This window comes from Aythya marila (assembly GCF_965140915.1).
Source record: "Aythya marila genome assembly, chromosome: 1".
NCBI classification, from domain to species: domain Eukaryota; kingdom Metazoa; phylum Chordata; class Aves; order Anseriformes; family Anatidae; genus Aythya; species Aythya marila.
Genome location: NC_139042.1, coordinates 202398804 through 202425831, shown reverse-complemented (window position 1 = coordinate 202425831; position 27028 = coordinate 202398804).

The following is a 27028-nucleotide window of genomic DNA, read 5'->3' as shown; positions in this document are numbered from 1 at the left end:
TTCAGTGTGGGCTCATCCCTTTGTTTCTGAACCCCGTTGTAAAGTCGGTGGAACTGTTTCCATTGATTCCTGTAAGACAGCAGGTCTTAAAAGAGGGAAGATAAAGAGAAAAATAAAAGAGGAGAATGAATGCTTGTGAAAAATACTAACTGAAATACTTATTGCTGTTGAAATGTGGAATGATGCAAGATCCAATAGTCTCTTCTCTCTCACAGACACTCAGTTCTTGCTTAACTTTGTGAGCATACATGCACTCCATTCCCCACACTGCCCCCAGAGAAAAAATGGCAGACACATGGATCTTTTTTTTTTTTTTTTGAGAACAGTTGTTATGTATCTAGGTCATTAAATATCTGGCCTGATTCAGCACTGACATGTTCCAGAAACTCACATGTGTAAGGCCTTTATTCCTGCATCATCAGGAGAGATGGGGGCTCCAGGCTGAGGTGCTTATCAATGAGGCAGATTGAGAACATTGGTTGTCCCATTCTACATAACATGCAAGAGGAAATGTTTCTTGTAGATTCCCACAAATCAACTGCATGATTCCATAGTACTGCAAAAGACATCTGCTCAAGTAAAAAGGCAGTGTGGCAATCATGAAACTAAATTTTAAGTATTATGTTTTTGCTAGATTCTGCTGTTTGTCTTGATGGACTTTCAACATACTGCCATCTCCATGGACTATAGCAGGAGCTTAGACAAGCTTGTCCACCTGCAGACACAGACATTTAGACAACCACTGTAATTCCTCCCCTGTGTATTTTCTTTTTCCTAAAGCTCTGACTTCATAAATGAAGGCATTATGGCAGATTTTTCCATTTTCCTTAAATATGAATGTAAACAGAGCTGTCAAATTTTTGTGGTCACAAGAAATCATGAAAATTTAGCTTAGATACAAGTATAAGCTTGGGCAATGCAACACCTGAAAAGACATGAAATGTCATGATTTTGCTGTATATCATTACAGAAAGTTTGTCATTTTACAGCTTAGGAAACACAAGAGTTAATAGGCAATGACAAATTTCTGGGAACTGGGAAAGTTAAAGACTGCATTATGAACAGAATCCCTGTTGCAAGGAGTTTAGAGTATAAAAGAGGTAGGATGAGATGGACACAGACAAGCCAACAAGGAATATAATGATTTTTATTTTTATTTTTTTAACCAGATTACTGATTTACTGACAGAAAAAAACTGAATATTAATGAGGGATTTAATGAGAGCTGAATGCAATTTTACAGCTGGAACCCCTTCAGTGAAAATGTAGGTTTGACAACATCAGTTTTTCTGTGAATTTGTGACAGATGAACCAAATTTTTCACTAACCCAAACTGAAAATATCTTGAAAAAATAAAATCATTCAATTTAACTTTTAGTAATGAACTACCATGGATTTCTATTTAAAGTTGTTCAAAAATGTATCTAAAACACTACAAAACATTCTAAAGTTCAGTAAAATGTTTGATGTTAACGAACATCGGAGCAGGATATCTATTTTTTTCAGTGCTCACTTTACCAAGATGTCCCAACATTTACTCTTTTGCTTTACCTGATGATGATAATGAAGATAATTAAAACTTAACAGTAAAGCAAAATATTTCTCATTTTCCCCAAAGAGTCCCACTTTAAAGAGGGGAGAATGTCTGTGAAGTTAAAAGGGCAGATGAATGGTGCAGGTAAAATGGATGGCTAAAAGGACACCCAGAGATATAGGTAAAGAGGGCATTCAAATTTCTCCCTTTTACAGAGTCTGTGTAAGGCTTTGTTAGACAGCTGGAGAGCAGGAGGAAGGAAGGCAAATGACAGAGAAATGAAAAGGGACAAAATTTATCCATGGGCTAGCTGCAGTTGTCTTTCATTACTTGCCATGCTATTCTTTGTTTTCTGGATAATGCTAAAGAAGGAGATAAACTCACCCATTACACACATTGCTGCAAGGTGTGCAATGAAAGGTAGGGTTTATTCCCTCACCAGAAGATTTCCAGCCCATTTTTGGGTCAGAACTGGGGCTCCCCTCTACTTCTGTGTGGGACGGAAACACAACCATATTTCCTCAACTCACAGAGCAAACCAACCCCCAAGGATGCGATACTCAGCTGTGATGGGTACTGGGTAGTGAAGGGAGCAGGGGAGAAATACCTGAGAATAGAAGGTGTTTTGCTATAAAATTTCTTAGGATATCTTGTCATACTGCACAGTGTCTGAAACACCTGGCTTGTGATGGGGGAAGTAGCATCAGGCTGTCATCAGCACTGTTGCAGCACCCGCACCAACATAGCCTGACAGAGCTGTTTAGCCAAAGTGCATCACATTCCCTGCTGCCCTCATTTTGCTTAATCTGCATTCTTGCAGCTCTGTAATCCTCATGGGAGACTTCCTATAAATAGTGCTTTGGCAATTAAGCTTGCTTTCTTTGCAAACTAAGCTTTAATTGCTATTGGCAGGTAGCTTGCAGAAGTATCTCCTATGGAGGAACTAGAGGATGAAACACATTTTAAGTAATGAGGGTTTATCTTTGTGAAGAAATTAAAGTTTATCTTAAATGCTAATGCTATTATCTAATCAAGCATCTAATGTTTTCTTACACAGTTTGCCCCTTTGAGAGCACCAAGGAGCAGAAATGTGAGCTGTAAAAATCCTGCTGTGCTCATAGCAATGTCTCTTGAACATTTGCAGGGAATCCAGTTCAAAGATTACACCCTTGCAGGTTTCTTTTTTTTTTTTTTTTTTTTTTTTTTTTTTTTTGAGGGGGGGGTATAGATTCCTTATTTTGTAGGCATTTTACTCAGATTTCAATCACAATGATATAAAAATAAAAATAAACCAAACAATATCATATCAACATTTCCCCTCCCCCCCCCCCCAGAAAACAGGTGGGTATACATCCAGGTCAAATCCACTGGCCAGCTCGGTTGTGCAAAGGAGCTGGGGTCATTTATTTCAGAAGCAAGTTTAGCTGTTCTGCTTCTAACTTCAGAAGCACTATGCATTTTTAAATGACACCCGAAGATCTCAGCACACGCAGTGGTGCCTATCATAAAGGGAAAGGCGGATTTGGACTGTTTGGAAGCAAATCCTGAGATTATTTCTGCATGAACCTGTAAGAATGATATCATGTACGTGTGTATAAACCTGATGTCCCTCCTGCCTCTATACAGGCTTCTAGGGGAGCAGGAACAACCCAGATATGCACTGAAAACCAAGACTTTTGAAATCTAAATATGGCATCTGGTTATGTGAGGTTTAAATAAAATCATGGACAAGACAGTGCTGTTTTAAGATTAAAAGGCACAGCATCATGTATTGTTCACAGTGTGGGTCAAATCTTGTGAAGTGGTGAAACTCCTATGTGTGACTAGTTCTAACAGGAACTGACCTCTGGAAATGAAATTGTGACACATTTCTGATAAATGTTGCCATGTACAAGGGGAGATGTTGCAAAACTTTATTTTGTATACTGTTAGTCAAAATCATCTGTAAAATTCATTTACATGGCACGTTCATTTTGTGCTCAGTTATATAAATATTAAAAATATGAGCTTTTCTGCCAGAAATGTTTTCAACAAGTGTATGGTTGTCAGGTCTGTGGCTGATTCCAAGTTTTGAATTTATATTTGTACTAAGTGAGTGCAAGTCATGAGCTCATGTACCAGTAGGCCAAAACATGATAGCACTGAAGTAGGTGAATCATCAACCATAGACATCCTCAGCAAACTCCTGAAGGCCAAAAGCAACCAACAGTTACATTTTAAGGAATACTTTTAAATAAAATATTTCAAAGAATTCACAGTTCACTTTTGGACAATTTTTTAAGGACACCAATCATTAAAATTCATTTAGATCCAATCTTTTACCTTGGTATTTCATTTCCTAGTTGACCCACTCGTCTCACCGCCCCTAAGCCTATGACTCTGGGATTGTGGCCCCATTTTTCTGGTTATCTTAGTTATTGTGTGTAAGCACACATATAGACAAGGAGAGATGTCAAATAAGGCAAGGAGAGATGCCAAATTTTAATGAGGAAAAGTAGAAGGAGGGTGAGAAGCAGGAGGGCTCTACTGGCTTTTTGTGTTCCCCAGCAGTCTGTTTCCATTGCCTGGATATACCCACCAACTACCTCAGCAAGGTATCCTGCCACAACTGGTCTCAACAGTATCAGCCAACCTCCAGAAAGATCCCTTCCACCTTTCAATTTACTCACTTAATGTTGGATTGGAAGTCTGATTCACAGCTCTGATGCTGAACTGGAAGTTCTGGAAACCTAAAGTTGACATGCAGCACTTATTTACAAAGGGCACATACTTCATACCTTTTTTTTTTTTTTTTTTTTTTTCTGAAGGTTTGAATTTTCTAGACACTCCCCACACTGAGCACACTCTGTGCACTTCTGCATCAAGATGCAGATACCATGGATCTATCTAATCACTGGGTTCAAAACTCACATGGGACTTCAGATAATTTTCCCCATTATTCATCCTTCACAAATTTTGGAGCTGTAATGCTAGACATTGCAACCATTAACACTCACCATTACAGTGGCATCCTGAATTCTGAATTCGTCCACAGAATCCTGAATTCTGAATTATACAGCTGATCCATCATACCCATACAGGGTAAGGTTAGCACCTACACCTACTTTGTATATTTGAGTTTTGGCTCAGATCTACAAGGATCCTGTTCTGGAAATGCTTTTCATAATACAAGTGTTTGTGTCTTTTCTTGAAAAAAAAATAAAAATCATGAAAGTGCAGTTTGAGGAGGAGTACACGTTAATCCTTTTCATAGAGCAGACTGGTTTGAGTACTCAAAAATAAGAAACACCACGTGTAGTCCTGCTTTTTCCTGAAGGAAATCAGAGACATCCTCCATTTTCTAGGAAGTCTCCTATTTCTCCTCGCCACCACAGTGGTGACTCTGGAGGCCTTCTAAAAAGATTAAGAGGAGGATCCATCAACATTAACACAATACATACCAAGGTTTTTTAAACTACCCCAAAAATAGGCTAAGGTCTTGTGCTTAACTCTATCTGCCTCAGCAAATCTGCCAGTTACAGGAGGCAACAGCAAGAGGGACAAGGGCTTTGGAAATCAAAGGGCTGGAGGATGATTCTTCACCCCTCACTAGCCTCTGAGTGCATTCCAAAGTTCTAATTTGATTTTTTGCTAGCTGGGTTTCAAAATGGAAAAGAAACTTCTGAACCATTTTGGTTTTGAAAGTAAAGGTGTAGGTAACTATGAAAAAAAAATGAGGTGTTGGGAAACAATTCTTGATACCTTTGAGTGTCACACATTCCATAGGAGGAATGGGTTTGGGATATACAGAGTCCTTGACATATCTTCAACCTCTGGGCAGCTCCCAAGCATCAGTGATGCCCAGTGCAAGGACAAGAGGCAATGGGCAAAAACTGGAACACAGGAGGATCCACCTAAACACAAGGAAGTATTTCGTTACTGTGCATCTGACAGAGCAGTGACATAGGTTTCCCAGAGAGGTTGTGGAATCTCCTCCTTGGAGATCTTCAAAAACTACATGGACACCCCTGGGCAACCTGCTGTGGGTATCCCTGTTGAACAGAGAGGTTGCACCAGATTGCCTCCAGAGGTCCTTTCCAACCTAGAATCACAGAATCGTAGAATATCCTGCGTTGGAAGGGACCCGTAGGAATCATCGAGTCCAACTCCTGGTACCACACGGGTCTACCCCAAAATTCAGCCTATGTGACTGTGTGCATAGTCCAAACACTTCTTAAACTCCAACAGATTGACTGCTTCCCTAGGGACTCTGTTCCAGTGTGTGACCACCCTCTCAGTGAAGAACCTCTTCCTATGTCTAGCCTAAACCTCCCCTGCCTCAGCTTGACACCATTTCCGTGGGTCCTATCACTGGTGACTAAAGAGAGCAAATTGGCACCTGAACTATTCTGTGATTCTGTGATCATTGTAGTTCATAAATGTCCCAATGAAGATCTGCATTCACCCCCTAGCCATACTGTGCAACAGAAAAAAACGTTTGGTTTTGTTCCAGCCACAAAGACTTTTGAAAATCCTAATTCTTAATTAATTCTTAAACCTTGTCATGTTTAAGCACATTTGAAATGAGCTAAGCTACGAGTGTTTCCTGAAAAGTCAGTTTGTTTTATTCCCTATCCTAATGTTTGGAGAAAAATGCCACATGATTGTTATTGTTGTTTATTATTATTATTATTATTATTATTATTATTATTATTATTATTATTATTATTATTATTAATTAAACACACTGTGATTACTTCTTGCTTTTGTCTTACTTCAAGTACAAACACTGCCAATAACTTTTAGTGCTAATGTGACTAGCAGAAACTTTAATTTTCTAACAACATTTTTTTTTCTGTTCACATTTGCAAGCTTAATAAGGAAGAAGACACAAAGGAAACATATAGGTACAGAAAGTAACAGAAGTATAGTCTAGAAGAATAATGGGTATTAAATCAATATTTATAAACATAACAACTAATAGAAAAACAGGCTCATATCCATTTGTTTTAAAAATAGGTTGCTGCAAAAACATGTAAATTAATATTTAATATAATTAGTTTGTTTTTGTTTTTGTTTTTCTATATCAGGTATAGTTCCTTTTATAAAAGCCCATGAATAATGGCAATAATGTGCAATAAATATTAATAATTACCCATAATAGGTAATTAAAGTTTAATAATTAGTATGAAAGTCAAAATAACAAGAAAGAATCACTTGATCACATTCAAAACATGCAGTATTTGAAGGATGTTGTATAATCATTACAGCATAGGTTAATGATTGTCCATGTGAAGTCTGCACTCATTTACGTTCATGGTTATTGGAATGTAACAGTTGATAGAGCATTTCATGATAGAAAAAATTGAATATGTAAATATTATTCCAAATGTGAGTCCACCGTGATGGGGTTATCTCTGCAAATGTAGTTTAAATTGGTGGTATTCTATAAGGTTGTTGCTTTTTGGATTGCCTTCTCAATCTTCTAATAATTTAGGGGAGTCTGGGTCAACAAGCTGCACAGAAATAGAGAGGTTTTTTGTATGTAAACATAGCTTGACTGAACTAAGTGTTCTAAATACTCTGTTACCCTGCAAATGAGGATCCAGAGCATTTTCCAATACTTGTGGAGTTATAGATGAATATTGTTCTTGAATATTCATTTTGGTGTTCTGAACAGTTTGCTTTATCAAATCTCAGTCCTTGACACTCTCTCAGTACAAATAAGAGATTAATTTTATCAAAGATGTATTTTGGATCATGAAACTCACTTGAAAAGATAAAGGAGAACAGAAGACAAAAGTATGATCTACAAAGTAGATCATATGATTATAGAATCATAGAATGGCCTGGGTTGGAAGGGACCTCAAGTTCCAACCTCCCTGCCATTGGCAGAGACGCCGTCTGATCAGGTTGCTCAGGGCATCATATAATCTGGTCTTGAACACCGCCAGGGATGGGGCATCCACAGACTCTCTAGGCTGCCCGTGCCAGTGTCTCACCACCCTTGCTCACCTGTCATTATTTCATTGAGCAAAGAATTGCTCTCCATCACCCGTGGAGTAGTAGCATGATGATATTTCAATCTGTTTTAAGGTCTTCTGTTTTTTGTTTTGTTTTATTTTGTTTGTTGGTTCACTTTATGCAAAGGACTTTAAAACTTTTTGAAGTGGTATAAACTTCTTCTTAATAAAGCATGTTTTGCTGAATGCTAAAAGTTTTTGTTTACAGTTTGAAAAAAGATATATTCCAATCTGCAGTTCCAGTAACTTAAGGGTACTTTTTGCTGGCACCCAGCATTTCTTCTAAGTCCTTCACAACTTCCATATTTGGAACATCATAAACACCAACCCATTTCCATCTTCTTATGTTGAAGGTGAGCTTTCATTGTCAGCTTAACAAGAATCCTAAGAACTCTTTTACTTGTTCTTGACTTGTATTAGATTTCATCAAGTTCAGCTTCCTGATCCTCTTCTCCATGCATCTTCACTACTCCAAAACTATGAAAAAGTGAGAAGGCAGTGAGAAAGACAGGACAGGATCCTCCTTTTTAGTACACTCTTAGAAGAGCTGATGTTCATACAAATTCACCACCTGGTTATTTCAAAAGACAAACTGAGATGACTCCAAAGAGCAGAACAATGATTTTGTGCTGGTGGATGGTACAGCAGGAAACACCTTTCTGCTGCACAAAAAGGGTATCATTTCACACTGTTTTGTATTTTGATAGTATGAGGGGACTATAATTAGGGACTTGACACATGGTAATCCCTGACCCTAAAACATTTTAACTGAATCTTGTGAGAAGCACACATGAAGGAGAAAATAATGAACAAAGGAAATGTTTCTGAAGCAGTATAAGTACTTAAAGTAATGAACAATCTCTGCCTTTTCATTACTTTATGCCCTTTGGTGCTGTTGGTGCCCAAGCTATTTTGCAATGGGTTTATCTTTCACATTTCACAAATTAGAAAAACGAGTCAGAGGAAAGTAACTTGTTGGAGAAAGCAAAACAAGTCCTTGGTAGAGCTCAGGGAACTGCCAGGGTGTGAAGTGCCCATGAAGCCCAAAATCTTAAGCAAGTAGAAATGGAGAGACAAAGATAATTTTGCAGTCTCTATATCAAAATCCAGATGCACCACAGCACGACACATGCTACATGCTACAGTCAGCATCAGTATTGTTGCACCGTTGCCCCATCCAGTCCCAACCCACAAAACAATCCTCCATGTCAGTCCATTCAGTGGTACCTATGGGAGACATGATGTGTCTGCAATGACTATGGCACGTGTATTCTCCCAAACTTGGATAAAAAAGCGTTTCTTTTGGGATCCCATCATTTTCCCTGTTGTATAAAGGTATGAGAGAAGACAAACGGATCTGTGACAGCTTTTCAGACAGTTAAGGAATTAAAGCTGCTCTCAGTATATACAAGCATCAGCAATCCCCACATGCTTTAGTTTAAGTAAAACATGCAGTAGAGGAAAATGACTGAGGAAGTCTGTGCAAGTGAGTGAAATTAGTTTTTTCCTAAAATGGAGAATTAGAATGTTTCATGAAATTAATGGAAAGAGGATCTTAGAAAGAATAAAGAGGGGCCTGGATAAATTAAAGATTTTATCTGAAACCAAACTGGAGTAATTGACTAAATTAACTTGTCTTAAAGAGACATGTACTGAGACATTGCAAAATAAAGAAAAGATAAAAGGAAATTAGAGAGTGTAATATGGCATATAAACAGCACTAGGATAAACCTGAAGGGAAAAGTAAGAATGCTATTGTCAAAGGGGAAGAATAAAGGCTTTACTTGTATGTGACTAAATGTACCATTTTAGTTTTCAACAAGAAATATAAAAATCTTCCTGTTGTTTCCCAATAAAAAGAAATAAGTATTCAGAGAATAATCTACAAAAATTATTATCTTGGGGAACAATCTACAGACAAGTGCACCTAATAGTTATTTTGGGCTGACTTTATTTATTAATAAAAATTTCAAGAAATCATGAGAAAGCCATGAGATCTGATTTATTAATATTATTATCATTATCATTATCATTATCATTATCATTATCATTACCATTATCATTATCATTATTATTATTATTATTTTACTGTTGTGTAGAATAAGCCAAGATAAATATTATTATGTTATATATATTTAATTTGTGCAGCATCTAAAACGAATCAATTGACAATATTTTTTTTATCAATAACAATATATTAAAAACAATTTCTGAGTTTTTTTTAAGGGACCTTTCGTTTGCTAAGTAGCTAGTGAAAAATTTAAAAAGCAATAGAAATACTTCTGCATGGAATATTTTTAGAACATATATCCAGTGCCCTCAGTTTAGAAAATATTGTTATCAAGGAATGATGTTCATGTTGTAAAAACCCCACATAAACCAAGCAAAGCTTTTTGTACAACTCTCTCATAATTCTTGATCAGATTAAATTAAGATTGCAATATTTAACAGAGAAAAAGTGATTTTGTTAATCTTGCAGACAGTCCTTCAAAACCCTTTTCCTTTTTCTTGTATATATATCCTACGTTGCTTATTGTTATTATTACTTAATATCATAGTTGCAATTTGTGACCCCAACCAAAGACTATATGCAGTGGGTTAAATTCTTTGTATATATATATGTACATGCACACGTGCTCAAAGACTTTTTTGCAAGATGGTGGGTTAACATTAATAACATTTACACATCTTTAAGGACAGAGGGAATGAGAATTTCAATGGCAAAGGCAATACTTGTTTTTCAGTCTAACTTCATAACACAAATAGGAAATTTAATAAGTTTAAGGGGATTTAAAAGTATATAAATCTACATAATAAGATAGTTTTTCTTTAGGGTGAAGAACTACCTTTAATTTGTGATGGAATCTAAAATAAAGAAGAAAATTCAAATAAACTTTTTTCCTACTGCTTTTTATGTCAGCTGGTGTCACTTTGTAGAAATACCCTACAGCATAAAAAATGCTCTGCTTATTTATTTATTTGTTTACTTATTTGTGATTATATGGGAATCATGTTAGAGAAGTTTAATTAATTATAAGATAATAATGGTTTGCTGCAATCTAACGAAACGTTCCTAATCTGTGGTTGCTCCTGGCGAAAGGCACACCATTCATTTTATAGGGTTTCTACATATCTTGCCACACGGAAGCCATCTCTGTGATAGATTTGTACCAGCAAAGCTTCACAGCTCTTCAGGGAAGAAGAAAAATTAAAAATAAATAAATTAACTAATTAATTAAAAATAAATAAAAATAAAAAGAACTGAGGTCAGGAAAAGAACAAAGCAAGATTTTTCTCTTGGGGAGGGGGAATGAATTGTCACTTCACTGTGAAGAGTCCTGCATGGAAATGTTAACTTCCACCTCCCTACATTTTAAAGTTTATAATCACTACATTTTTCACCCTCATCACAAGGCCGTGAAGCAGAGCTATCTTAGTAGGCCTCCTAACCCAAATCAGAAACTGTTCTGTGATCACCGTGGCACCATGGAAATTCAACCACAGGACTGTACTTCATTCTTTCCATTGACTGTAGGTCCTCTCACTCAAAACTTGGCTTTTGTGCTTACGCACTAGGGCAAGGTTTCCTTTTGTGGAAGCAGTCACTTGTTTTACCTGAAAGAACATGGGGATTGTAATTTATCTGAACTGAAGGTGAACAAGGGCAGAGAGGCTGAGAAGAATCCTTCATTTGAGACATCACACCTTGTTGCATAAATTGCATCTCTAAGGCCAGTGCATGTCTTCAGTCCTGTGGAGGAGTTCTTGATTCTTAGCATGCATAAATGAACACAATTTTGCAGCTTTTTCAACAGGGTGAGCTGTGGACTGATGATGTTTAGGAGCTGGGCAAACTTACAGGCTCCTGTTGTGTCATAGGTAACCTGTCTGAAACCTAGCTCCAGTAAGGAGCAAAGTGATGAGATTTGTGGACCAAAGGGGGAGAAGCAGCTGGAAGAGCTGACCTCTGCATTGGGTTTTGTACAAGATAGAATAAAAAAGGCACATGGTGCTCTCATCCTGTGGCAAGGGATGCATGGTGATACTGGAATCACAACATGTTTGTAAACTACATTTGATGGGGGCACTCATCATGCTTTACAACCTCAGCCCTCCTGTTAATCTCAAAGCCTATCAAAATCAAAGCAATGCTAGCTTCACTTAGTCCCAATGAGATTTCAGCAGATTCTCACTCGCGATGACTACAATTTGAGAAGTCTGTTTTCACTTTTTTAACCTGTCTTTCTATTAAAAATAATATAACCCCTGATCAGTTTCTATGCGTATTTCTGCCTGAGCATGTCCTTTAAAGTGTTTTGAAGACAGAGCCTTAAAGTTTGCAAGAGAATTCATGTTCTGGCAAATTAACCAAAAGTCACTAAGAGAAGATAGTAGATATGAGGCCTTCTATTCAAGGGGAAAGATCCTATTGTATTAGACAGCTAAGTACATACATGTGAAGGAGGTCTTACATATAGGTGATGCCCAGGAAGATAATATACATGGTCCTGAACACCAAAGTAGTAAAGATACTAGTGAGTAATGAGGTTGTAAAGATGGCAAACTGAGTCAGGACTCTCCAAAGTATTTAAATGCCTCTTTCAAATAAATCAATGTCATTCAAGCCAATGAGTGATTTACCTGTATCCTATTCAAAACCCTATGACAAGGGAGGAACTCATGCATTTCCCAAGCACCCAGTCACCGCTTTTGTAATGGATGAATTTCCTTTGCAGCCTCTTTTCACAACATCACCATGACAACAGTGCCTGCTCTCTTTTTGGCTAATACTGATTGTGCATATTGATGGTGATCAAAAATGAGGTACTACCATGATAAGTAAATAGATTAGAGCCATGTGTTGACCCTCTGGTCAACATGCACAATAAGCAGATCTGTAGCTTTCAGATCATTGTTGTTATTCCTTCCCCCTAGTCTTGCAGTGTCCTTTTTACTGACATACAAACTAGTATTTGGCGATAGTATTATTTACATTTTTAATTACTTTGTGTGTACTGGGTATTTACTCTGAGCACAAGTGGCAAGCTGTTTGGGAGCTAGTGTTTCTACAGTGCTGCTAATTAATTGATGATAAATAAGTAAATAAAGAGCCCAGTGAACGCAAAAGGAAATACTATAGCTTGCTGCTTTCCTTTCCAGAAAACTCTATCCTCTTTTATTTTTTTTTTTCTTCTTTCCCCCCTGTTATTAACTTTTTAATTGAAAAAAGCTTGCCATTTGGCTGCCAACCTTCCCCTGTAAGTAATGTATGGCACAGAAGACAGGTCTCGATGTTATTATTATTTTTTTTTCTTTGTTTCTTGCACTGGGTCCTTAGGTTAGTCTGAAATTCTTCACACACACATACACTGATAAGTCAAGTCTGGGGAATCTTCTATATGGGTCATGATTTGAAATTTAACTTGAGAATAATGAAGGTTGGGAGTTGTTGCAAACATAAGAAAGGAGCTGGTATGGAAACAAAGCAGAAAGAACTCCCCTGTTTAATTTTTATCGAGATTTAAAAATATATATATTTCACCCTCCTCACCAAATATAAACCCTATTTACACTGCATAGATAGGAAGTTTAATAAATTGCAACTACCTGAGCTAGACTTTCAAATGCTACACCTATAGCCAGGGCAGGTTTCTCATTAAGTATATTCTGGCCACGTTCTTTATGTGACTAAGGCTTTCTTCAGCCTATCAACATGTGCCTAAAGTCATGTTCATTCATTTAGCTCTTTTACATTTAAAAATCTGGTCAAGATGAGGCAAGCTGTATATTTTAACACATGTTTAACTATGACTTGTGAGTGTTTTAAGAAGAGTGGATACCTGGTTTATGCTCGTTAATAGATGGACTAATCCAGTAAAAGAAGGGTTGGATTTGTGAGCTGAATTATGTAGTGCATCTGAGCTTTCTAGAGTTGTTGTTGTTTTCTACCCACTTTGCCTTAATGTAAGCAATTATACAAAGGGCAAGCCCCAGCAATAAAGAACATCCCTAGGAGTGCTAATAGAACCTGTATATACTGAAACCTGTACATAGTGAAGGAATAACATGACCTTCAAAAGCTTTAGAAATGTAAAAAGACAAGTTAAAAAGGAGACAATCTTAGTAACATACCTACATATGCTGATGTATACATTTACAGCCTAGATTTTATAGAAAACTAAGAAGTAAGCTGTGAGAGGGTCACCATCCTCTATCACCAGGTTCTCAGCTGCATGACTTGTTTGATGTGACTCAACAAGTAAGAGACTGCAAATTTATTTCTGCTGACTTCGAGATAACTACATGCCATTCTCTGCAGTAACAAAAAACAAAGTATATGAGTCTGCTCTTCATCATGTTCCTTTCAATTCACAAAGGTGAATCCATTAGGGAAACTTGGGCTTCACAGTGTTGAGCAGTGTGGTGCCCAATTTCCATGTAGCTACCTGACAGCTGGAGTTCAGAACTTTGTGAGGAAGATACCTTTTAATTGCCTTTTAATAGAGGAAGAAAAAAAAAAAAAAAGGCCACCAAATTCAGAAAAGTGCTGTTTAAGTTTGTAAATTTTGCAAGAAGGAAGTGGCTGGCTGGAGGTCTACTTATTTCCTACCCTTCCCTGGTCTTGCAAGCCTTCCTGTACTGAAGTTGCATATCCCAAAACATTTCTGGACTTAGATACCCAGATCTCTTATTTTCAAAGTGTGTGAGGTGAAAGAAATGTATCCCTCCTTTCATTTCCAAAAACTTCCAAATATAGTGCATTTGTTCAAGAAGTGATAAATTTAAGAACAGATAGATACTTCTCTGTGTGGAACTGTTTTAACCCATATTCAACACCCCTTTGAAAAGTGTCCTGGGTTATGAAGTATAGGGGGAAGTTTCCACGGTCTTTCGTGTCAAGGATATTTCACTCTGCACAAATTTTCATCAATTCCATGACATAAAAAGCACAGTTAAACACAGATCTGTAGTTTAACAACAGGAGAGACTCTGGTTCCCACTGCGTTGAATACTTAATACCAGGCATTGAAATATTTAGTGGCCTCCAGGCTAGAACCTAAACTTCCCCTCCCCTCATGCAAGGTGAGTGTCTTAACTAGGTTATGAAACAGAACTGTGCCATGTTGAGATCTTTTTATAGCCAAGATCCACACAGCAGTGTGTACCTTGGAGAGACAAGGAGAGGGGGAACTCCAGGAGTAGCTCATATACACACTGTAACTGCAGCTTCCCTGCTGTGTGTTAAAGCACTTTTTCTTTTGGGCTTAAGGATTGTTGAATTATTACCTGCACATTGGAATTGCTTCAGCTGGGAGGTCTGAGATCATCCATGCCCCTAGATCACCCTGACCAATTTAGCCTATACTATGCTTACAATCAATCATTATCAATTAATCACACCACGGCTCCTGGGAAAACAATGCAAGGTGTGGAGTGCAATTCACTGTTTTGCAAGACATATGAGACCTCCTGTGTGTCTTGTAACAGCCCTCCTGAGGGAAAAAGTGTTGCTCACCATAAGCTCCTACTTAACTGTTAAATGAGAGGTGTGGAGTGGGGACAGAAATGAATGTAGGTCCTTGGCAGTGGGTAAACTCTGAGGAGTCCTTACCGAAAATTTGACTGTAGAATATACTCCTAATTTGCCAGCTATATTTTGAGATGGAGTGCTTTTAGAACACCTACTAGATTGAGCCCCACGAACAAAATAAGTAGAAAACCACATCATCTGTATTCCCCACTCTGGGTTAGGATTGACATACAAGCTAAGATCCAACAGGAGTGAGGTACATCTGTGCACTTGAGTCTTCAGGAGGATATTATTGCTAGGTAGCAGCAGTGTCAGACTAACTGACAACTACCTGCTGAAGTTCCTTGAGTCCCTTGACAGAGCTATGCCAAAATACCTGCTGAAGAACAATGCTTCTGGAAGTATTCACTATGGCAGCAGACCCTTGCTGTCAAAAAATTGTTGCAGAAGCAATAATCACTTTGAGAGGATGATGATGGGCCACTGTGATTTCAAGTTTAGCAAGGTACAAGAGACATTAAATTGCTGGATTTCTATGTACATTCCTAGGGCCCAGATTTGGGATTTAGGTTATTAAACCAGATTTAAAGAAAAACAAAAACAAACAAACAAACAAACAACAACAAAAAAACTAACACCCACACATTTAAACAAAACAAAGAGATGGAGTGACCCTCCAATCACTGGAATGTAACCAAATGAAACTGTGTGATCCTATGCAAGGAATATTTGCTGCTGTTTGCTCCTTAGTTAATTAATTATTGCTGGCAAGTTGCACAGGGTGTGGGCCTGTTCTTGGCTGCTGCATTCAATGTTTGATGCTGAGGCCAGGGGAACTCCAGAGGGTACGGTAAAAATTCCTCGCCTTGGGAGTGAAAAAGAGAGAAAATTCTGCATGCTTGCTGTTGTTGTTTCAAATCTTGTCCCCCATGATAGTTTTTTGATGGTCCTTGATGCTCTAAACCACCAAAGACGGAAGCAGCAAATCTTGCTCAGCTTAAAAATGTTAGGGAAAGGTTATGAAAGTACAGCAGGCATATCCCCATAGAGTTCAAGAGAAAAGGAAAAACCTAGAACAAGAGTTAAGATGTCTGCATGGGCCACAGAACATCTGGGCTTCATTCCCTGATTTGTTGTAAAATGACCTCAGCCAAATCACTTTGGGATGGGTTATTAAAGGGATTTAGGTACCTAAATCCACCATGACATTTTCAAAGTTGAGGCTCAGGCAATGCCCTGTCTTTCTCCTCCCCTTTGGTGCATGAAGCTCCTGAGGATGGTTAAACATACCTTCCTGCTGGGGGCTGTGAGTCTTGAGAAGCTCTCTCCTGCCACATCCCTCCTGCTTGTTTTTTTCATCTTCTTGCAATTCACACTGATACAGGACTGTCAGTTAAACTGGATCAGGCGACCGATTCTTCTGAAAAAATAGGCAGTCAAAATGTCACCACATGTGGTAAACAAAAGATTATTTTAAGTCTGAATGTATAAAACCTTATTGTCCATAACACCACAAATATAGTACAGAAAAGACTGAGGTGGAGTAGGGGCAAAAACTAAAAATGTGGACAGGAAAGTTGGGACCACCCTGTGACAAAACAACCACTAACAGAAATGTAACAGAAATACCTTACTTTATTTCTATTTTTATGTGTGTGTGTGTTTATGTGTGCATTAAAAAGCTTAATTGTTTTTAGGGTGTCACTGCTAACAAGGCGATTGATTGAAAGAGCACCTCAAGTCTTTTTATTTTCCAAGAATGTTTATTTAAGGTCTGCCAACTAATGTACCTTTTTACCAGAAAAGACTCAATACATAAAAATAAATAAATAAATAATGGAGCAACTAAGTGTCCCACAGAATAGTTGAGGTAATTTATGATAGTTCAGAGTAATTTACAATAATTCCACAACAACGCCAATGGAAGATCAAAACAATTCCCACCTTCCTGGATGAAAATTAGAGCTGATTAAAAATTTGGATTTATTTTATTTCCTATCCCCCACCTACAACTCCCCCCCCCCTTCTGCCCCAATAAACATAATATGGTTAAAATCATGCTTATTCTGACGTAAACGAACAGTAAATCAGGTTTAAGTATTCACAGGTTAGTAGTTTTTAAACCACAATAGCTGTCCATATAGGCACAGTTCCATTAATTAAACATATGAATTTAATGCAGTGAATTTATGCAAGTTTGGGCCCAGACTCACCGTTGGTTACCACAGTACAACAAGTAATGATACATTATTTGACTTAAGGTCTCTCTACCCCTATGTGGTTTTGAGCTGTACTAACTGAAAGACTTAGCAACAAAGCAGTTTGGCTTAGTACAGGAAAGGAAGCTTTTCTGATTCAACTTTGCATTTCAGTAGGAAAAATATAGTGCAGATATAATAAGAATTGAGTATTAAGTACTTTGTTTATTAAAAAAAAAAAAAGTGTGCTTTATGTTCTACTAAGTACTGCAAGGGATTTCTTGCCTTCTAATTAGAAATTATAGTTAAAAAAATGTTGAGTGATTTATTACCTGATTGATATTTTTTCTCCTCTGAAATATTATTTTAATTGAAAGAAAGAAAGAAAGAAACAAACAAACCACAAAAACCCAACTCCTTCCATGAAAAAAAAATATATATATTAAAAAATCTAACAAAAGCTAAAGGTATTTTGAATTCCATTTAGCAGAATCTTTCATCAGATGTTTTCTCAAAATGGCTATTGAAATTTTTCTTTAAGTGACTGAAACCAAATGCCAGCAAAGTCATTAACTGAAGACTTCTTGTTTTGTTTAAAGAAAAAAATGAGAAAGTGAGGCCAGGGAGAATAAAAAAATAAAAATTAAAAAAAAAAAAAAAAAAAAAAAAAGTGTGAGAGTGTGAGGGGAAATTCAAACAAAGCAAATAGCTTTTTTTTTTTTTTTTTTTTCTCTCTCTGCAAAGCAGAAACAACGTCAGTCCTTCAGCATTATTATGATTTCTTCACCTTTCCAGATTTTACTCCCCCTGATGAGTACTTTCAAAACACAATGAGTTCCTCATGGACTGAGATAGGTGAAGTCATCTCATATATTTCTCCCCAATGTAGGCAAAGGGATCATTAGCTCAAAGACTCCAATGAGCTCTATTTTTCTTGTGTGTGTAATGATCATAAGCAGATTGCATCTGAGCTGACTACTTGTTTAAAACATTGAATATGCAATACTTGAGCAGAAAGTGGACAATATGACCCCCCAAAAAAGAATGATTTTACTTCTCAACCTTGGGCAGCTCGTCAAAGTTACAAAAGTTGAATGAAAACAGGCAGCAGCTGCTGACTCAGTGGTTATACTATTAAATTAGTTGCAGTTGGGCACAATATGTGTTTCTGGTCCACTCTTGGACAAGGACGTCTCCTTCAGTATCCCAAAGACTTTGAACCTCATCTGGAGACTGAAATCCTCAAGGGAAAGGTCACAATTTAAGAGAAGCAGCAGTGTTCTGATAAACAGGATAAGGGAATTTTAGAAACTTCAAGACTTTTTTTCTTCCTTCCTTTCCGGCCCACACAGGTATTGCTCGAGGCATCAGTCCTAGAAAAATTAGGCTACTGTAAGATTTATTGGCTGAGTGCAGAGTTTACATTACATTTTCTCTCATCACTTTCTCCCAGAGTAATTGCCTATGCATGCACAGTCCTGGCTGCAAACAGTGTGGTCTGATCCTTGGGTGGCTCATTTTGGGACTGATCCAGCTAAAGGTTGATATCACCCATGAGCAGCTGAGTCCTTTTAACTCAGAAGCTTGGGACTTTGCAGGAAGATAACACAGTGCTTTGGAAGAGCAGCCCCTCATTACAGAGCTTTTGCAAACACTGTCTCCCATTTATTTATTCCATACAACTGCTGTTTCTCTTCAAGTCTGATTAGTTTTACTGTAATTTTATTTCATCATCAGCCACTGGAATTGATAAAAAATAGCTGTAGATGTAATTCTGGTTGTATTTTTTTTTTATTTAGTTTTTAATTTCCAGTGGGCCTAAAATTCTGGCACAAAGTTTGCAAACCTTTCTCCCTCATTTGTTCTAGTTGCCTCAGAAAACAATGCATTTCAGATAGAAACATCAGAGTTAGACTAGCAGAAGAGTTACTGGGTGTGAGAAACAGTCACTCAATGCTTTCCACACACCTGAAGAGGCAAAGCCATACTAGTAGATATGAGCCACAGTATCCATAGAGTATCTGTGGGTCTCTCTACTCAAGGTTATGTCTGGGCAGGGATGAAGATCCAACACCATACAGCAACAATACTCCCCAAATCCCTGTACAAGGAATTTTATAGCAAAAATACTTTACCAGCTCAGAGAGCTCATGATTGTCAGACTAACTCCAGTGGCTGGAAAAACACTGTAAGTCTTTTAAAATATGCTAAGCACCTATGCAATCTCACCTATTTTGTGAAGATTTAAGCCTCAAATTTATCCTTACCTACTAGAAAACTTAAATGCAAATGCCAGAGGAAAAAATGCTAATTCGGAGTCTTTGCTGGTAAAACCAGAGTCAGACCTCACAGTTTGACCCATGATGAATGCTCTTAGCTTTTCAGCTCATTGGCACTACTGAAGTGTGATGCAGAGAAAGGTGACACCCAGATCATTTCCCTTCATAAAATCACAGTCCTGCAAAGCTACAATAACCATTCCTGAAACAACACAACTACAAGCGTGCCACACCACTTCAAAGACCAATTGTATTATTCTTATTGGTTCCTTGAAAATTTTTCACGACACATGAACCTCCCTAACAGTAGAAAGACATACAGCTTTGAAATAATAACTGGGGGAAGAAGGTAAACTGAGCTATATTTATTCAAGCATTCCAGGTGCCCTCTGCAATTGGTGACCTAGTCAAGTATGAGAAACAATACAATCCCAGGGGCCTGACGCCAAAAAGATCCACAGCCACTAAATGCATTAAGACATTAATGTCTACTTTGGGATCAGTTCTCAACTTAACAGGTTAACCTCTGGCCCATGAGGGAATAAGCAGCAAACAAGATTTAGCCAAAGCTTGTACTCAGAGGGTAATTGATAGCTGCAGCCCACCCATCTGATACATTTTTTGATGGAGATAATTTTCCTCTCATAAGGGAACTATCCATAGAAATAATTTAAGTTGACACCTCAACACTAAATCAAAATACTGTGGTCTGACATAGGTACTGCTAGATGATCTTAGCCTTCCCAGCTAAACAACAGAGAGAGAGAGAGTGTGAGAGAGAGAGAGAGAGAGAGAGACCTTGGTTTGCTATTTTGATCATTTTTTGTTCAGAAAATTTCCGTGCTAGCCCAACTTTTCTATAGAATAATAAAGAATCATTATTTTTATTCCTTTCCCATTAGATATATTTCTGATTTTGACAAAATATGGCTGTATGGCATTCCATTTTTTGTTTGTTTGCTAGTTTGCTTGTTTAAACAACAACAAATATTCCAGTGAAGCATGGGAAAATTTTGGCTGATTTTTTAATACATTTGTGTCAGAAAAAATAACCTAGGAAGGAGTTAATAATGATATGAATCTTTTTATTTCCCTCCCTTTCCTTTTTCTCTCTCTTCCCTTCTCTCTCCTCTCCTTCTCTCTCCCTCTCTTTTTGCCTTTTGAAATAAGAGATTATAAAGGTCTATATTTTTCCTTCTTGTTTCAAGAAGAAAAAGCCAGAAGAAATCAAATGTGTAATATTTTTTTTTCTACTCATCTCACATTTTCCATACAGAAAAATATCATGATCTTTGGGGAATATCCAGGAGCACCAAGCAACTCGCATCAAATAGTATTTGTAGTACTTGAGGTTGAAGTTGAATGTCAACCCATCTGTTCTACCGGTATGAAGCAAAATATATTTCATCTGTCAAGACACTTTTGTCTTTATTTCCAAACTCTACTACGATATTTTAATTTTAGAAGTTAGAGTGTAAAAGTGCATTTGTTTATCTTAATCTCACAATTATTATCAGTAATTTATCTTATTAAAGTAGAAAGTTTTTTTCACATGAATGACAACAGCACCACTCAGCACCACTTGTCTTCCAAGATATAGCAATTCTTCTTTAGTCTTTTTTGTGTTAAATTCTTGCAGAAATGGAATAGAAGCTGTGTATTTAAGATCTTTTCCTTGTAATATTTTATATTATCTCATGGTTTGGCCAAAGTTACATCTTTCAACATCTAATAAAGCAGAAAGTAAGGAGAAAAAGTTACTGTTTGCAGAACAGGAAATATAACAGTGGTAGTTATCTAAGAAAGGAGATTTGGGACTGACTTGTACCAACTGGAAAATGTTAGACTGAAAAGCAGAAAACTGTGTACTTGAAATGTGAAGACAGACATAAAAAAAGACTTCTGAACTCTGAATTTTAAAAACCACTCATTTAAGGACTGTCAGGTGAACTAGTGAACTAGACTGGGAAATTTTATAATATTTTATGCATTTCCCATTTCTAAAGGATTTTTTTTTTTTCTTCAGTAAAGCAATAACTAAGAGGCAGACACATGAATTCTCATTTACAGAAGGTGTATGGATTACAGTTATGTAACTGCACGCAAGAAAAAGTGGAGAAAACACTTGGGATCTGTGCTTCTCCTGCGCTTCTGTCCTGCTGCGTTCCTCTGCAAACAGACAACTATTGCTTGCAACAGCAGATGGAATCTTTAATCCACTAAATAAATGTGATTTTATTTTGGATTTTGGGCAAACTCTAGGGGACAGGTGAGGGATATTAGCTACCTTTACTCTGTTTTTTTTTTAAACTCTTTTTTTTCAGAATCAAAAAAAAAAAAAAAAAAGGTGTGACTATATTAATCTTATTCTGTTCAGGTGAAGCAAGATTAATTGGAAGCCAAATAATTTTGATCACCGAATATGATTTGAAGAACCCATTTTGAAATTAATTGAACAATTGCAACATTTTAATTTGGGATATTTTGTTTTCCTTATATGGGACTCAGCCAGGGCTGTTGAACATTAGACTGTTTTTTTGAGTGCAAATAAATTTCATATACGGAAACTTTTTCATTATTGCTGAAAGCTTTAGTTTCTGTTTCATTCCCATTCACACAGTATCCATGCTAGTTTCTACACTAAAGTACTGTGATCCATTTAAATCCTTCTCATTCTAGATATGATTTTACTGGCCTCTCAAGAGGATAGAGATATGGATGTGGATAACATATCATAACATATGGATAGAGGATGATAGTTTTAAAAGTACAGGGACTAGGCTGCAGTGGTAGTTAAAATTTGATTGTTCAAAATTAGATAATACCAACTGGATTCCAACATCCCTATGGTGTGATGAAGATCCTTTCTGTGTGAACCTTAGTCTCACTTCAGTATCATTGAAATAAGTTATATATCTTCACTTAACTGTATTTTTTTTTTTTTTTTATTCTATTTAGCTTCAATGATGTATATTATCTGGCACTGTGTTCCTGAAAACAAAGCAGTGATACATGTTTTATTTACCTTCACATGAGGCAAAGAAAGAGACACATTAGTATGAGAATCTGTCCCTCTAAATGCATATTGTACAATGGTCATTGTGGGGGCAAGTCAGCCAAACCATATCTTTCATTTGGTTGTTCACCTCTGGTTTGTAGTCTTTGTTATGGGCAAGCTCTCTGAAAAGAAATTCTGCTTTGTATCACCACTTTAAACTCTCTCTCTCTTTCTCAGTACAGCACAGACTTCAAAATGCTTCTTTGAAACAACTGAAGAGTGAACTTTAATTCATGTTTTTTAAACAAAGGTTATATGAGACTTACAGAAGCCTTACAAAAGAAAAATATCAGCAAGAATTGCACATTACGTTTAGAATGCTACTGACTTTCAAATTTCTCTACAGGTATTATTTCCCATGAATAGGAACAAAGAGCAAAAACAGTTAAAAAAGCATATTCAAATGTGTGCATAAAAAGGCATGGTAAATGAATACTGTTTAGTTTGCTGACATAATTACTGGAATGTAATTTTTATGAGTCGTAGAAATCTTGGCATTTTCACTGAACCAGATAATTAGACTCTGAATAGAACAGGGTCAGAATAATTAATACATCAAAACTAGATGAACTTTTTCTAATTATTTTTATTTAATCTCTATTATAATTATTGTTATACTCTGCTGAGCATGATTGCCTCATGTTCATAGATTTGAATGCTGTCTTATAGTTGCATCCTGGGACTTTGTGGAATATTAACAAACCGTGGCCTGGAGAAATTAGAATGGTGTCGTTTCATGATGGAATTCTAAATTGGAATTTTTCTATTTTTCTGTGTAGTTGCACAAATTTTGCTCCACTGTCATTAAAAAAAAAAATTTAAAAACAAAGTATTTTAGTTTATTTATTTTTACATTAAAAAGGAACTTCTCTTAGAGTTAAAAGCAAGCTTTTAATGTGTACCTCCCTCCCCTTTTTTCCTGACTCCTCTGACTTTTTTCAGATCTCATCATTTTCTTTTAATTAGTTTTTTTTTTTTTTCCTGATTGCATAGTTTCTCTTCAAGCTTTTGAAACATCAAAGTTCAGACCAGACTCCACCATTTGAATTCAAACCATCACTCAGAAGCGTGGAGCATTTCTGTAGTCAATGCTGATGTAATTGAAGGCATGTGAGAGATTTTAGTCTGCATCTTTTTTGTTGTTGTTTTTAGTCTGCATCTTTTTTTGTTGTTTGTTTGTTTGTTTAAGCATAAACTTTATATATAACTGCACAGGCTGCCATTAGTGGCACTGGTTCAATAAATTGTCTGACATCACGTCTTTCGGACAGGGCCTGGGGGTTTCTTTGATGGCCAGAAAATATGTCTATACTTTATTATTCAGTATGTACTGCGTCTAAGCTACAGCACACATGTAGCTGGAACATAAGCTGCAGTTAGAAAATCTTGCCCTTTGCTTTAGATGGCAATAGTTTATGTAGCTGATGCAAAAGGCTGCTTGTTCATTTATGGGTTACTCTGGTTACCTACCAATTTATTATTTTTTTTAAGGCCTAATTTATGTTCTTCATTTGTGTACTGAGACTTAAATAGAGTTATTGCAGACTTGAATTGGTATAGCCATAAACAGAAATAAGAAATCAGTTCAAATCTTTTGAACTTAGAAATTGGTTGACCATTGAGAGTTTTCTTTGGAAAGTTTAAGGAAAAAAAAAAAAGTAAAAAAAAAAAAAAAAAAGTGTTAGCCTTGTTTTCTTATGCCTTCTATTTTCTAGTATCCCTTATTATCACGGGCAGGAGTTCTTAACAAGAAGGAATGATCTGTAAGTTTTTGTTTTTGTTTTTTAAACTTTGTAAATTCATTCCATAAATCTGTGTTTAACCCAACTATATTAGATCAGATCTGTCAAAAAAAAATCTAATGAAATCTTTGTCTCACATATAAGCTCTGTGGAAGTGAAGGCAATGTATTCCATTAGCTTTCTTCAGCTTGAGTTTTATTCAAAGTAAACTAACCTAATTTTTATCCATCCTCCACTTCTTCACCCTAAATATGAACCCAGCCCACGTCAGATTTTTTTACAACTGTTGCAAATGAGCAGGGATAAATGAAAAAAATGTGACCATCTTTCCTTTAAGGGGTAACCAAGATGACAAAATTTTCTGTACTAAGAAGGTTTGATTAATCTCTGTAGGATCTCAGTTGCACACAATTCAGCATCCAGAAAATAAATATGGATAGTTGGAACTGGCGAATGGGCAATGAAGGGACGATAAACCCAGCCTGACTTTCATGTTCTTTACAGAGTAATCCAGACTCTGTACCACCCTCTCTCAGACAGGACTAGTAGAACCCAGAATGCCTTCTAGACATGCTGTGTAGATGCTGTTAAACCAAGTATACATAGTATGCTTTCTCACAGGCACTACACTGGATACAGGCACTACACCATAGGCCTGAGGAAATCAGCCTTTAAAATCTTTCTCCTTAAATTATCTCGGGGAAGTCATTGTAATCTAGTTCTATCACTTCCCCATTGACAAGAAAGAGCATTTTCCTTTTTTTTTTTCTTTTTTTTTTTTTTTTTTTTTTCTCTGCAGGCTATTGTGTAGCAATGGCAATATTAAAGACCCAGAATTTAACTAAATACAATATACTCTGTTAAAATTACACAGTTGCTTGGTACTGATGGAGACACATGAATACAACACTGGATGGACCTTGTTCTAGCTTGTAACAGATGAGCATCTGACCTATATTATCATACTTATCTCGCAGAAAATATCGTAAAGTCATCATAGAATGGCTTGTGTTGGAAGTGACCATAAAGATCATCCAGTTCCAACCCCCCTGTCATGGGAAGGGATGCCACCTACTACATCATGTTACCCAGGGCCCCGTCAAACCTGGATTTTAACACCTTTAGGGCCAGGGCATCTACAGCCTCTATGGGCAACCTGTTCCAGTGCCTCACCACTCACTGAGTGAAGAATTTCACAGAATCACAGAATGTTAGAGATTGGAAGGGACTTTGAAAGATCATCTAGTCCAATTCCCCTGCAGGAGCAGGAACACCTTGATCAGTTCAAACAGGAACACATCCAAGTGGGTTTTGGATGTCTCCAGAGAAGGAGACTCCACAACCCCCTTGGGCAACCTGTTCCAGGCTTTTCCTCCTAATTTCCTCCTAACACCTAATCTAAATCTCCCCTCCTCTAGATTAAGACCATTTAGCCTTGTCCTATCATTGTCTGCCTAAGTAAAAAGTTGCTCTCCATCTCTTTTTTACAAGTCTTCTTTAATTACTGAAAAACTGCAAGGGGATCACCCCAGAGCCTTCTCTTTCTCAGGCTAAATAGCCATGGTTCTCTCAGCTGTTCTTCATAGGTGTTCCAGCCCTCTGATCATCTTTGTACCCCTCCTCTGGACCCATTCTAACAGATCCACATCCATCTTGTGCTGATGACCCCAGACCTGGACTTAGGACTCCAAGTGTGGACTCACAAGGATGGCGGAGGACAATCACTTCCCTCAACCTGCTGGCTACACCTCTTTATGCAGCCCAGGATAGAGCTGGCCTTCTGGGCTGCAAGCACACAGTCTTGTAGACCCAATAGACCCAGCCTTAAAAATCATCATCCAGGTAGCTAATCTACTGCAGGCATAAGTACATCTTCCACTGATGCTGGGGACTGAGAAAAAAAACTGCTCATAAAGTCTGTGGGATGGTGCTTCCTCTAATTGGAAAGAATTTTTCATCTCCTTTCTCACATCATTAAAAGCAACATTTACCTTAAATAAAGCTGCATTTTCAGCATTTTGGGTGAACTAAAATGGTACATTCAAGCTTGCACAATTCTGCATGGTAATATATTTCCTTACAGCCTGCTGCCATGATTAAAGTTCTGCCCCAGGTCAGCTAATTTATAGATGATATTAGTGAAAGGTCAAGCATCCTGAGTGTGGGAGGAAGGGAGCATAAGTGTGTGGAAGGGATGAGAGGAAGGAGGAAGATTTCATTCAACCACAGAGGAAGCTAAGGAAAAAGGGGAAGGGAAGGGAAGGGAAGGGAAGGGAAGGGAAGGGAAGGGAAGGGAAGGGAAGGGAAGGGAAGGGAAGGGAAGGGAAGGGAAGGGAAGGGAAGGGAAGGGAAGGGAAGGGAAGGGAAGGGAAGGGAAGGGAAGGGAAGGGAAGGGAAGGGAAGGGAAGGGAAAAGGAGAAAAAAACTGATAAAAAAAAAAAAAAAGAAAAATAGGAAAAAGGGAAAAAAGGGAAAAAAGGAAAAATCAACAAATCAGAAACCTTCATGTTACTTAAAAAGTATACAGGACAGTAATATGGACATTATAGAGTTGGCAAAATTAGAATTCAGCTTTTGTGCCTTTCTCATCTACTTTTTCCATTCTTTCTTTCCATCAACAGGATTTTCCTCCTGTTTTCTCACCTTCCCTTTTCTTTCCCTCTGAGTTCTCATGTTCACCCTGTT